The sequence below is a fragment of the Dipodomys spectabilis genome, unplaced genomic scaffold, assembly GCF_019054845.1.
Source record: "Dipodomys spectabilis isolate Male_0828 unplaced genomic scaffold, ASM1905484v1 ptg000050l, whole genome shotgun sequence".
Taxonomy (NCBI): domain Eukaryota; kingdom Metazoa; phylum Chordata; class Mammalia; order Rodentia; family Heteromyidae; genus Dipodomys; species Dipodomys spectabilis.
This window is the reverse complement of record NW_024870727.1, coordinates 14,225,003-14,237,118: the sequence shown is the minus strand read 5'-3', so window position 1 is coordinate 14,237,118 and position 12,116 is coordinate 14,225,003.

The following is a 12,116-nucleotide window of genomic DNA, read 5'->3' as shown; positions in this document are numbered from 1 at the left end:
ATGTCGTCTTCCATGCTGTTCCGAAACATCCGCTACGTGTTAGTAGTGACACAAAGCCGTTAGCCTTCAATGACTGGCACAGTGACACAACTATTTCTCGTTGCCTTTGGAGGAGCTTGGTTGTGCCTTGTGCTGGCTTTGCAGTTTCTCCTGCACTGGAGAGGCGGAATAGGTGCAGAGGGCACAGCTTCTATTCACTCAAATTTCCTTTCCTGAACAGGTCATGTAACAGAGCTCCTAACTGGACTGAGGAGTAGCTGGCCCTCCGGATTGTATATTCCTGGAGCCAACCACACGAGCAAAGCAAGCTAGTTTATTAGATTGAAAGCGTTAGAAAATTGAAACTATTAGATAAAAGATCTGAGTCTGTAACAAATGTGTGGGAAAGATTGCCTGTCATCATGCCCGAACGATGCAGCATAGAATCATGTACACAACTACATCATAACGAACATCAGTTATATAATAGTAATTTACATTGGATTAGTTCTTGTAAGAAACCTAGAGAAGATTTTAAAGTAAAAAGGAAGACGTGTTGGTTTTATGCAAACATGATGCCACTTTCTGTAAAAGACTTGGCCAATTGCAGATTTTAATGTTGGGGGTACTGGGATGAGTAGCCCATGGACAGTGTGGGGTAATGGTACCCCGTGGGGCAAGTATGGGAAAAAAGTTGTGTGAGTATTTGCTAATAAGTACAGTGTCTTACTATGAATGGAAAGACATTTATGTTTACAGAATATTTCAGCAGATAAATGTAAGTACCCCCAGAAATGTGACCAGAAGCTATTAGGGAATGCTACGTTCAGAAGACATGTTCTTTCCAGGATTCTCTTTCAAGTTGTTCTAGAAGAGATACTTGAAAGAGATGCATAGCAATGATCTGAAATACTTGACTTGGTGTGAGCTTTTTGTGGGAGAAATTAAAATCTAAATGACTGTAATTTGGCATTGTCCAAACTCAAGCAGGTAGGGTGCTGTATGGGTCTTCAAATATGGGACTGTATTTCTGTTTTGACAGTGGTAGGAAGGACTGGAAAAGTGGTGAATACTTTCAGTAGATATACATATACTCTACATATAAGACATACATACACACATATACACATTATTATGCATATTATATGCATGCATATACAATATGTATTTGTCTATATACATTATATCTATATGTCTATATATGTGCATGTGCTATATTACGTAATGTCTGTGTTTTGTTTGCTGTTTCTTACACTGCAAAGTCGAGTGCTCTATTAACACGACTTCTACTCCAAGCTGACCAGACCCTTGGTTATTTTCTCCTACATGAAGGAAAAGCATAAATCAATCTTTGCAATGGGACAGTAAACAGGGCTTTGGCTGAAGAATGGACTGTGAGTTAACTTGGTAGATTAAGTTGAAAATAAACAGCAGCTGATTTCCCCTGAACATTTAGAAGGCTAAGGACTTTATATAGCATGAGGAAAGCATTGCACTTTCAGTTCTTATACTTTTATTTTGTGTGTGTGTGTGTGTGTGCTGATATTAGGTGTTGATCTTAGTGGGCAATGATGCTGATTATAGATTGTTCACACTTCTGCAGCTTCAGCGAACACCACTTAAAACGGAGCCATTGAGCAATTTCAATAGGCTTAGAAATCACAATGAGCGTCTCTAATTAAGAAATATCACCGTATGCCTGGCTCCGGCAGACTTGCACTTCAGTGCAAGGCAGTGCACCCTGCTAACTTGCTTCAGACCAGCTCTGTTTTCAAATACAGGTGATGCGAAACACTCCTATGAAAAGCTACTCATCAGTATTGCCATTGGGTAGTTCGAGGGTAAACAGGCAAAGGAATTTGACTGTCTCATGAGAGAATTAAAAATACTGTCTGCTAGGTTGTTATGAGGCTATTGAAGTCTAAGGTACTTTTTCTTTTCCCTCCTCTTTCTGATTGGTTTTTTGCATTTTCTGCTAGTGAGGGTCCTTTTAGCCATAAGCAATGACAATCCTAATTCAGCCAATGAGAAAAATCTAGCATCATGTGTAACAGGTAGTTTTGAGGCAGGCTGCTTTATTTTTCCTTCTCTCTCTGTCTCTGTCTCTCTAATGCAATAATGCAATATATCTCATTGCATTAAGATCATTGCTCTGGCATTTGATGAAGTATGTTTCCTTCCTCCAATATGTCAGAGACTTCGTTGTTATCTACTCTCTCTTGCTCCATACCAATCGCGGATTAGTAGATAGCAAAGATTTCAGTGGGAGGTGGTGAGACCCCTTCCAGCTTACACTGCATTTGAACAGCCAAGAGATGTCAATGTTACTAGTGGGTTGGGATGGGAGCGCTGGGTTCAATTTTTTGGCTAAATCCTGGAAGGGAAAGACAGTATTTTGCCCTCTTCGGTTCCCACTGGAACCATGCTTTGTCCTCCAGAAGAAAGTCTGGTGAGAAAAAGAGGGGAGTAAAAACAGAAAGTAGCAGTGTTGTGCCCAGGTCACAGGACCCCCACCAAGAAGACCACCGAGAGTCAGACTTTACAGCTGTTTTAAGGTTTTATTTAGACTGGCTGCAGCTTGGGCCTCGTCCTACACTCCGACATAGCGGAGCCTAAGAGGAGAGCCCTGAGCTAATGATTTGCAGGGCTTATAAAGGCACACAACCAACCAGGTGTTTGGATTACCACCACATGTTGCTCTGCTAGACAGAATTCTTAGGTTTAGTTTAAACCCTTCAGCAGGAATTGGGATGTGTGAGCAATTTACGCTCATGAAGAAGCTGCCTTACCTGCTTCCATCTTGTGTGAGAGAATAATAAACAACCATTTCCAGTTTCACCTACAGAACAGATAAAGTATCCATGGTTCTATAACTAAAGTGTGGATGGCAAAGACTGGAGGTGTCTCTGATAATAAGCTGGCGATTTCAGTCCAACATAAGACAGCATGCTCCAAAATTACACCTTAGATGTACTTAGATGCCTATGTTCATGGTGAGTTTTGTCTTTAGGAGGCTCCCAATGAGTGGGCAGATGATCATTTATCAGTGACGTGATTGATGGTTTCATACACAGTGCATGGTTAGACAAGGTAACTGCTAAACTGTCACCCACTTTTGAGAAGCTCTGTATCTTTAATTCCTACTCTTGTCACCATAAACATATCCTTCATCTGAATTTGATCTATCAATAAGCCAGCATGTACTGTTTGTTGGAAAAGCTACTTTTAAAAACTAATCATTCAAAGACAAAGCTTAATCACCCTGGGGCTATGGTTATTGAAGCAAGCATGAAAAGAACCATAATATGACAGTAAAAAGCAAATAAAAATTGATGAGGCCAGTGAAAGGTAAACACCGTCCTTTGGAAAGAATTAAAAAAATTCATGCATTTACCTTTATTCAGTGCAAAAACAAGGTAATTATAAGACTTTTGACTTTTTAATTATATTGTTGCCACATATTTTAACTTTAATGTTTTGAAGAGTCTTGGATGAAATTGTTTTAATTGAGGCCAACTCAATTTTTGGTTATTATTTATAATTAGGTAGAATTTCCCCTTAATGTAATTTTGTTGAAGCCTTCAAAACATCTAAAAGAAAGGCTAGCAGTATATGCAATCAGCAGTTATTTATAAACCTCTATTTTCTCATCTAATGAGCTTTGCAACAAAAAAATAAAAGGGAAGAAGAGAGCTAATATTTATTGTGCCATCACTTTTTACCAAATGCAGACTCTTATTTAACATCTAAGTAGCTTGGGAAGATAGACATATGGCACATATTTATAGTTATCACCTTTCTCTGCGCCTTAGAAATAGTACCTGTTTTGTCTGTGGTCACTAAGCCAATATATCCTGGAATCAGGATGTTGACTTGACTTGGACTGTACAGTTACTGTAAAGTGGAGGCCATCTCCCTTCAAGCTCAATGCATCCATTTGAGGAGGCAGAGGTAGCGCTGAGTCTTAGAGGTGGGAGGGAGGGAGACAAACTAGGTGTGATTGGGGGAGGAAGGTGCCTAATTTTGCCTCAGGGCATTTAAACTCCGTTTAAAGAAGTCATTTCGCAGCTAAACGCACTCATCTCCTAACCCAATCAGGTATGCATGCTAACAGTTTGCAACCTTGGAATGCTATTAAATTCCCATGCGATTATAACTTCCAGATTGAAGAAATAATGTGAGAGACACGATTAAAATGCAATTTTGCTACTCTCTCCCCTCCTGACTCCCCTGAAATTTTATGTAGTGAGAGGTGCATTGCTTTTTTTTTTTTCTCCCCCTAGCCTCGGGATAAAAAAGCAGGGGAGTTCAGTGGTCTTTCTGCTTACTCACACTTCACTAGGGGACTAATTCACTATGAATTTAGGTCACCAACGATTTCATTGAGCCTTCACTCTGCCATGAATCAAAATGTCACAATTAGCCATCCTTCCTTTGGGCCAGGCCCTGGCAGTGAATGACAGGGTCCTAATCTTCCTTCTGTGGTTCGTTCTCATCTTTTCTCTGCTCAGATGGCTCAATGGACTTCATAGGGGCAAAGGAAAGAGAGAAGAGAGACCAAGGGAGGGAGGGAGAAGTAAAGTGTCTGCCTGAAAAGTACACACACACACACACACACACACACACACACACACACACACACACAAACAGGGGCTCTGCTTCAACTTCGCTCACAGCTTCTTTCATGGTCCCATCACGAGTACTTTTCTCAGGAGTTGGCAGAGGGGATGCATCAGTCTCTGTGGGCCAGGATTTCTGCACTGCACTTCCAACTTGGTGTGGTCGTATATATTTACTTAGCTGTATTTTTCGTTGATCCTTAAGAAGTTGCACAAAGGGGTGGAGTCTTTCTCGGGACCTGGCACCGGCAGGGAATCACCCAACAGTGTCTCAATTATAGGGACACACACTCACGTCCTCTACCCTCCTAACTCTGGACGTACAGGGCAAGTTCAATGAGCAGCTATCTCAGTAGCCATTCCAGATTCTCCCAGGGTCCCCACTTTTGCTTACCAGACAGAGGGTGAAGGAACACAACATTTACGGCTGAGACCATGGTTTTTCGCAAAGGAGAACTCCTTTCCTCGATCGCTTTGATCCCAGAGGGAAGGAATCAGGGCTCATCATTTTTTTTTCTTTATAGATTCAGCATTTTAATCATCTCCTGATGCTTCAAGTGCAATGTTCATTTTAATGTGATGTTATTCCCCACTGTCACCCCAGGTTAGACTGAAGAAGACCAAGAATAGGGTATATGTTGTTTGGGAGTTGGCCTTTTATGAGAACCACTGAGCACAGATGTTTGGAGACTCAAGACAGGCCCCTGGGTGGACTTCGCAGAATGTGGGAACTACCTGGGGAGGTGTGCACAATTACAGTGTGCACAAGTGCATGTGTGCAGGGCACGGTCACAGTGTACACAAGCACACGTATACTGGGTAGGGGTTTGTGAGGCAAACAAGTGAGGAATCTCTGGAAAAAATACAGGATTTGTACACAATTGTGTTGTTCTTTCTCTTTGTCTTTCTTTTGGTACTGGGTATGAATGCAAGGCCTGGTCCTGTCTAGGCAGGTGCTTTGTTCTATCATTTTGTGCCATGTCCTTAGCCTTTTCTTGCTTTAGTTATTTTTCAAGTGGAGTCTCACGTTTTTACTGAGGGTCAGCCTCAGATCATGATCCTCATACCTCTAGCCTCCCAGGAGCTGGGATCATAGCCATGTACCACCATGCCAGTCTAGTGGCTGCCTTGTTTATTCAAGATTTGCTTGACTTCAGCAAAGTCAGGGAATCCAGAAATGTCAAGGATCTTTCAATCTCTCTCTCTTTTTGTTCCCGTACAACTTAAGACTTTTGATTGCATGATTGTGGGAGTTAAACTAGTTCCTAAATCATTTATGTTCATTTCCTTCATGCAATTTTATAGAAAATATAGCAGCAACAGGGCTGGGAGAGTTAAATCACATTTTTGGAAAAAAAAAAGCCATTATCTCTTATATATGTATTTCTAGTTAAATCCATTTCCTTGGCTACTTTATTCTCAAAGTGATACTAAAGGAATTTACAACTCTAGAAATCTTTTTAATGCAGTTCAGAGTAGAAACTATTAAGGCAGCAAAAATAGAATTAGGCAAAAAAAACCCCACATGAAGTAATGGGGCAGCTAAGATGTTCTAATTAAAGTTATAATTGTGACTTGAATGCGTGAAGATAATTTAAATTTTTTTTTCACCTGGGCATTTTTTTTCATGGTCTATGCTTTAATTTGTGATATCTCATGCTTAAATTTCTTACTGAGTCTATGCCAAACCCTAAATAACAGGTAGCTTTACAAATGAAACTTTTCAGAAGTACCAAGAATCAAAATAATAATGGAAGTCTTTATTTCTCAAACGCTGCTCTGCTTCCCCTTCAAGTGGCTTTTCAGCGATGTCAGACATAATTTCCCCCCTAAGATGCGTAACAACACATCACCAGACGATTTGGGGTTCCTTGCCGCTACTCTTCAGTTCCCTCACACGTGTGTGCGGTATTTTTCACACCCTCTTGGTCCTGTCTCCACTTTTTTTCCTTCACTCTTTGCAGGTAACTTGAATGCAATGGCCTTAAACAAGCCAAGACTTTCAGCCAGCACCTTCCTCTCCTTCTTGCTTTTCTCTGTGAAAAATACATACACGAACACCTCATCTTTTCTTCCTGTTCCCAGAGGGTGAGATGTCTGTCTTCTTTTCCTTTTAGTTGAGCTCCTATCTGCTTTTGGCCTTCTGCCTTTTCTTGCTGACTTTCTATCTGATTTCCTGTCTCTCATATCTCCATCTTTTCCAGTTTTTTTTTTCTTGTGGAGCCTGCAAACATGATCTTGTATTCTTCATGCCCCAAAGGACTGTTTGGCCATGCCCAATCTCCTTATTTATTCCTTCTCCTTTTCTCAATTTATATTTATCCCCCATTCCCTTGATGCTGCTGACTACAGACATGGTGCTTGAAAGCTCTTCTATCAGTCTCTCTATCTATTCATTTATATTTAGTGCCGGTCTTGGAGCTTGAATTCAGGGTCTGGGCATTGTCCCTGAGCTTTTGGTCTTGAGGCTAGTGTTCTACCTCTTGAGTCACAGATCCATGTCTGGCCTTTTACTGGTTAATTGAAGATAAGAATCTTATAGACTTTACTGCCCAGGCTGGCTTTGGACCATGGTCCTCAGATTTCAGCTTCCTGAGTAATTAGGACGACAGGCATGGGCCACCAGTGCTAGGCAAGAGACTAAAGGAAGTAAAAAACAAACAAAAACAAAAAACAAAAAAAGGAAGTAAAAAACAAATAAAAACCACTCTTAGACATGACATTCTAAAAAGTCTTTGACCATATATATGCATATGCATACAATTTATCTTTATAGTACCTCACAATTCTGTATCTTGCTCTTCTTCCCCGAACATTATGCCCGGTGCATTTAGGTTCCTTAATGAATGAACTCAGTGGATGAATTCTTTTTTTTTTTTTTTTCTGATCAAGCTGCTCACTTTTTTTTTTTAATTTAATTTAATTTTATTTGAGAACATACTGTACAGAGGGGTTACAATTACATGGGCAGGATAATGCATACATTTCTTACCAAGCATTGCAGCCTCCTCCTTTGTTTACCCTTCACCTCCCTTCCCAGCCTCCCCCCTCCCCTCCACCCAATCCTTCCCTTCCTCCCCCCCCACACCGACATTGTAAAGCTCGTTTTTGACATGATGGATGAATTCTTATTTTGCAGTTCCTAACACCATGTCAATTTTCTTTTGCCACATAAATGCTGTATAGCAAGAAACTATAAAAGTACTGTGATGTGCGAAAGTGAATCTCTCAGCCAGGTGCTGATGGCTCACGCCTGTAATCCTAGCTACTCAGGTGGATGAGATCTGAAGATCCCAGTTCAAAGCCAGCCTAGGCAGGAAAGTCTGTGAGACTCTTATCTCCAAGTAACCAGCAAAAACCTGAAAGTGGACGTATGGTTCACCTGGTAGAGTGCTAACCTTGAGTGACAAAGCTAAGGGAAAACTTGAAGCCCTGAATTCAAGCCCTGATACCAGCACATGCACACACACACACACACACACACACACACACACACACACACACAGACACACAAACACAGAGTAAATATCTGCTTAGTTCATAGTCTTTTTTTTTGGGGGGGGGGGGTCCGGTCATGGGGCTTGAACTCTGGGCCTGGGCGCTGTCCTTCAGCTCTTCAGCTCAAGGCTAGTGCTCTACCACTTGAGCCACAGCGCCACTTCTGGCTTTTTTCTTTTTGCTTATGTGGTGCTGAGGAACCGAACCCAGGGCCTCAGGCCTGCAAGGCAAGCGCTCTACCACGGAGCCACCTTCCCAGCCCCTAGTTTATACAGTCTATAGAGTTGGCCTTCCTGGGCTGGCCTGGTTATTGTTATCTGGTTGCCTCTTAGCTCTGGCTGTTGAGGCACTTGTGTTGATCTTGGTTGGACTCCTTCATGTGTCTGCAGAAGGCTGTTTGGTTTCCAGATGTTAGAATGGCTTCTGGCCAGTCATGGGGAAGACTCAGCTGCATGCCATGCCACTCAAGCTTGATAGAAAGACAGGCTAGCATACAAATCATGCCTCCATCCCTTCTTGTTTTCATCTTATTTTTCAGATAAACTCTCACTTTTGCCTGGAGCTAACCTTGGACCATAATCCTCCTATCTATTCTTCTCCTGTAGCTGGGATTACAGACATGAGCTACTACAGCAGCTTTGATGTAACCTTAGAAGGAAACATCTTTTTTTTTAAATGGGCATATATTAGTTGTACAAGGAGAGTTTCATTGTAACATTTCTGTACATGTGTACAATGTAGCCCATCCAGCTTCCTTCCTCCATTTCTCTCCCAGATCATTTCATATATGTCTATAAATGATTTACTGCAACCACACCCACCTTCCTTCACTGTCTCCATTGACCTTCTCCTTTCCAGTGGTACCTCCTCTCAATGGAGCCTGTTTAACTTGTCTATTATTATTATTATTTAAAACATATTGCTTGTTAAGCTTTTCCTGGGCCAGCCTTGAACTATGATGCTCCTGATGTCCATCTTCTGAGTAGCTGGGATTACAGATGTGAGCTGTTGTGCCCAAGCCTTTATTTTCATCTGATAAGAATAGACATCATGAATACAATCAATCTACCACACTCAGACCTCTAGCTTTACCATCGCAATGTGGTGATGATCTTGAGGCGTTTGTCCGGCACCTTTTAGAAACACTAGTCACCCAGTTCTGCGAGTTTTCTTTGTGGATGTTGCCTGTGTATCTGTGGCGTCTTCTTAGGCTACATCCACCTCCATCACTGACTTTTACATCCCTACTTACCTCCCTCCGAAAGAGTCAGGGAGGAATCGTACAAATGGTTAAGTCACACAAAAAGAAGATTATTAAGAAATAGGCACTGCAGGAGACTAAAAATAAAGCATAATTGACTTCGGAATCAATTAAAGCCATTAAAAAAGGTGTCTGTGCGAGATTTCCTTCTTTGAATTAATTAAAGGTAAATTGAAGAGTATATTGCAGTCACTAACAGTAATAACACCCAAGGCAGGTTATCAAACTGAAGTTTCAGACAGAAATTTTAACGATACTTTTGAAATTAGGATAAACTTTACTGAACAACGTGTTTGTAAACTGAGTGTTTCTCAGGATGCACACTTTTCATTATAACATTTTATTAATTGTGTTATTTTGTGAAATCACTTAATTTTTATGGATGTCAGTTTCTATCTGTAAAAGGAGCCAATAATATTGAACCTGAATAGCTTATGAAGGTGTTACAATCATTATCTGAAAAGGAAGTAATGAGGTCAAAAGGAAGTAGTAATCTAACAACACATTTAACTTTTCAAGGCTTAGTTTGTGTAGCTGATTTTTAAATAATTGAAGACAGAAGTACCTTCACTACAGTTAAAAATAAAGTGATTTATTTATCTATATGTAGCTGCTCTAGGGGACAGTCAGGCTGAATTACATAGTTTGGTAAAACTCAATATGAAAAGGGAAAGCTTTGACTCTAATATTAACTATAACCCGAACCTTCTGGACACTCACTTGATTTGGCTTTAAGTAAGAACCACAACATCCAGTACCTAGATCCTCTCTGATTCCATTTAGACGCTGATATTTTTCTTTCTTTTGCCTTTAGTGATCTCAAACTTCATCAGTAGATTGGTGGATATGCATCTGTAGAAATGATGTTTGTGGTAGTTTGGTTAATAAGTATAAACATCTTTGGCGAGGCCTTCACAGAAGCCCAGAGGGCAGCATACACCTGTAATCCTAGCAACTTGGGAGGCAGATACAGGAAGATCCTGATGTGGAAGCCATCTTATAGGAAGGTGGGGGGAGGGTCTTATCTCAACAAAGCACCACCAGCAAAGTATAATTTAAGTGGTGCAACTCACGTGGCAAGCTTGAGGGCTGGATTCAATCCTTAGACTTGAAAATAAACCAACAAAGCCAACCAATACAAACATAAAAAACTATATAGCTAAGCTTGTTGTCTAGGCAGAGATCTTTAATTCTGCTATAATTTTCTCAAGAGCAATTTCTGTGTTTGTTATTTAAATGACAAGAAGTCCATTTTTAGAAGCTCTGTGTGTTTGTGTGTGTGTGTGTGTGTGACAGAGAGAGAGAGAGAGAGAGAGAGAGAGAGAGAGAGAGAGAGAGAGAGAGAGCAAGAGCGCCAGTCCTGGGGTTTGAACTCGGGCCTGGGCACTGTCCCTGAACTTTTTTAGCTTAAGTCTAGTGCTCTAGCACTTGAGTCACTGGACCACTTCTGGCTTTTTCTGAGTAGTTCATTGGTGAGAAACATCTCATGGACTTTTCTCCCCCATCTGGCTTTGAACTGCAATCCTCAGATCTCAGTCTCCTGAATAGCTAGAATTATAGGTGTGACCTACCAAATGTTCAGCTAATCATAGACATTCTGAGATATATCTCATCTTTTCCATACTTTCTCAGCATGAGTTGGTATCCAGGTTGTTCAGTGTCCTATGCCTCATTGAAAGGGGAGGTCAGCAGATTTGAGAGTGGGGAAATATTGGTGAATGCCATGGTTGGAGGTGAATGTGCCAGGTGATAACCGGAACACCACAAGTCACAATTTGTAGAGTCTTGCTTTTAAAGGTTATCATAATTACAGCAGGTCAGTTGCTTTTAGTTGAACAAATGCATAAAATCTTAACTAGAATTCTGGTTTAGACAGCAACAGTCATCACTGTAGAAATAAACACTAAAGTGATAAATAATCCACTCACAGTAAGATGATGTAATTCACCATCGACTGCCAAACCATACAGTAATAGTACACTGTTATAACATTAGGGTCAGTGTTATTAGTTTCATCGACATACTATATTGTTTATAAGCATAGCTACCATTCTCCTTATTTCTCTCTAACTATCTATCAACTTTTATATTAAAGAAAAGCAGCTTTCATGAAGTTAAATTGAAATCATTTAAATTTATTGCATGTTCCCATGTCTTCAGTATAGTCCACTAAATATCAGATAATCAAGGCTCTGCAAAAGAAAGATTGGATTTTGTTATAGAGTAAGACAGGACTGATTAAAGAAATACTGGTTTTTATTTTGGATGGATTAGGTTTAAAGGAAAATTGCAAAGTTTTATAGTGTCATTGGAGTATTATTCTGACATTTCTAGTGATCTCCATAAACTTTCATTACCCTATAACAGTTTAGTAAGCTACAGGGTCTTCATAAATATGCAAATTAGCTTAATAAGATTGTCACCATCATTGCTGAAGTATTTGATATTGAAAGAGCACCCACCCTGCTGATAGAAATGACTGATAGTGGGAAGGTCATTCATAATCTCAAATTCATAATCTCAAGGCTTATTTCCCCGAAAGAGGGCCATAGCTGTTAAAATAATAGAACCACATTATTCCTAGAGGAGGGATGCCTATTTTGTTCATTAAGCTTTATAACTTTTGTGTAGCTACCTCTCACAAACCTGTAAACAGTCTTTATAGATGTAAATTTCCCTCCTGGTAATTTTTATTTCTTTGCACAGGCATTTATTATTTGGGAGATGAATTATTGAAAAATTAGGAGGACACCAAATGT